We start from the raw sequence: 2,909 nt of genomic DNA, 5'->3' as shown, positions 1-2,909 counted from the left end.
CATGGCAGCTCAGGACACAGGGAGAAGGAGACAGGAGGTGGTCAGGGATGGTACACCTCCAGGGGCCTCTCCCAGTCACCTGCTTCCTCCACTTCAGCTCTCCCATCTCTGAAATAGCACTATTATCTGCGTCTCAGTTAGGGTTTCTATTGCTGTGAAGAGACGCCATGACTACGGCAACTCTTGCAAGGAAAACATTTAATCCGGATGACTTGCTTACAGTTTCAGAGGTTCAGCCCATTATCATCATGGCGGGGAATATAGCAGTGTATAGGCAGACAGTGCTGGCTACATCTTTTTTTTTTTTTTTTTTTTTTTTTTAATTTTCGAGACAGGATTTCCCTGTGTAACAGTCCTAATTGTCCTGGAACTCAATTTGTAGACCAGGTTGGCCTTGAACTCATGGAGATCCGCTTGCCTCTGCCTCCCAAGAGCTGGGATTGAAGCCATGTGCCACCACCGCCCAGGCTTGTGTTGGTTACATATTGTTCAGAAGAACAGGAAGTGGGCTGAATATCACACTGAGTGAAGCTTGAGCAAAGAAGACCTCATGCCCCACTAGCCCAGTGACACCCTTCCTCCAGAAAGGCCACAGTGAAGTGTGTGTCTCTACGCTTCACTGCCGTGATAGGAATAGGCTCCGGGGTGGGAAGCCTGGCCAGATCCAATCACAAGGAGAGGAGGGGAGAGCAGTGAGGAGCTCACTGGGCTGCAAGTCTGAGGAGCCTGGCAGTGCCCCAGCCAGGACCTTGGAGGTTTGGATCTAAGGAGAGTGTTCTGGGTCCAGTGTGGACTGAGTACACTCCCTGAGAAGTGAATGAAAAAAGCGAGGGAAACTAATACACAGGGTGCTGGGAGCCACAGCAGGTTGTGAGCAAGAGGAAGGCTGATCTAAGAGAAGGGGCAGCTGGGCAAACAGAGGCAGAGCTCAGGGAAGAGAAAAGGTTCCCCCCCTCATTGGTAGGTGCTGTCTGCCAAAGTCTTTGCAGTTCCTGACTGTGATCATGCGGATGGGGGATCCCCTCCTGGGTTGATTCGGGGGCAGGCAGTGGAGGTCCTTTGCCAAGATGTTGTGACCTTGGGTTCTAGTCTCTTCAGTAGCCCCAGAGCAGGACAGCGTTGGGGAACAGAGGTGTGTGTGTGTGTGTGTGTGCGTGTATACGTGTGTGTGTGTGTGTGTGTCTAGATTCTGCTATGCATAATCGAGGACAATGGGGCAGACAGATATGTTAGGGATTCCCTTCCTCTCCTCCTCCCCTCTGTACCATCTCTTTGGCCTTTCCTCCCAAATCTGCTTGGTCAGGTAGAGGGTGTGGCCAGCCATAACCTCCAAGTCTGGTAGAAGAAGGAAGTCACCAAGATGGAATCACCAAGTCACTGGACTAGTATACATACCTGAAGGGGCTGGGACTGCGGGCATGTTTCTATCCCTTTGATCACATGACCACTTAGGTCATCAACTTGGGGCCCAACTCACTTGGGGGCGCTGCCCCTCAGGTGCTGTCATGGTGGAGTTTGCCCTTGACAGACCTGTCAGGTGCCCAGCTGTGGAGCCTGGCCTGCCCAGGCCTGCAGCTGCCAACAGCCAGTGTTGTGGGAGGTTGGGATGGCCACCTTCCTCCAGGCTTTCCCACTTCCTGTCCGTGGAATTGACAGAGGGAGGGGATGCATGCTGCAGGCCTGTTAACTAGGAAACACGCTCCACACCATGCAAGCGAGAGTCAACTGCCTGGCGACATAAGACATTTTTTACGGCTTTGTTCTTCATGGGTGAGAGGAGGCCTTTGGCACGGCAATCATGCCGCGTGGGCTTCGCTAGCAGTTGCTACTGGCCTTGGCCTGGACCCAGCGTGGCTCGTAAAAAAAGCCCCTTTTGGTTGGGGATCAGATCTCCGGGATTCGCCTAGGGCTGGAGAACAGGATGGAGAAACTGAGGCTCAGAGAGGTCCCCGTCTCTTTTTGAAGGTCACATCAGGACATGAGGTGCCTGAGCTTTTTAGGATCCTACAGAAATCTCTGAGACTTTAAAATATTTATCGGCCGCCAAGTGGGAAAAGAAAACTGGGAAATCGAAATTAATAAATGTTAAATGTCCACACAGAACGACACGAGGTTAGATGCATTAATTACCGCATTTGGTATTCATAAATGTGTCATTACCCGCGAAAGCAATTTGTCAGCTACATTCCGGAGTAGGCCCAGAGAATGGATGGAAGGCACAGCCAATTATCAATGGAGTCAGTGCCCGCCAGCCAAACAAGTTCAACAGCCAAATTAGAAAAATCCCTTTTAAAATTGTTGGCAAAAAAAGTTGGATTTAATAAGAGTTGCTGGTGTCTTTGCTCCTGCGCAGGGCGAGAAACTTTTAAAAGTCTTTGCTGGGAGCTGGCAAGATGGGGGCTCAGTGGGTGGAGGGGCTTGCTGCTAAGCCTGACTTCTTGAGTTCGATCCCCAGGACTGGTATGGTGGAAGGAGCAAGGTCCAAGAGCTGAGGGCCCTGACTGCTGGCTGAATAGCAGTTGGTTTATGGACTGAGAGAAGATTCTTCAGACCCTGCTGGTTCTCTGTTAATTCTTCAGACCGCACCTGGAGGACAGCTGTCTTAGTGGGGCTGTTCCTCACTTGCCCTGCTCTGTCCTCTGCAGGACTGAAGACTCTCAGGCCCCCATTGCCACAGAAGAGCAGGTTTAGGCCATGGTGCTCATGGCCCAGTTCCCACTCCAGTGAGGTAAGGAGGGGCCAGGGCACATGGGGCAGCAGAGACTGTCCCCACCACTTCCACAGCCAGGCCGCTATGACCATCTCTCTCCCTGGATCCTAGGGCTATGTCCAGTGTTAACAATTGGTTGGGTCTAACCAGATAATTGATGTCCAAGGCTAAATGGGTCTTGTTCCTGCCAAGCAGTCAG

The sequence above is a fragment of the Chionomys nivalis genome, chromosome 11, assembly GCF_950005125.1.
Source record: "Chionomys nivalis chromosome 11, mChiNiv1.1, whole genome shotgun sequence".
Classification (NCBI taxonomy): Eukaryota; Metazoa; Chordata; class Mammalia; order Rodentia; family Cricetidae; genus Chionomys; species Chionomys nivalis.
The sequence above is the reverse complement of the archived record's forward strand: the minus strand, read 5'-3'. Positions refer to the sequence as shown.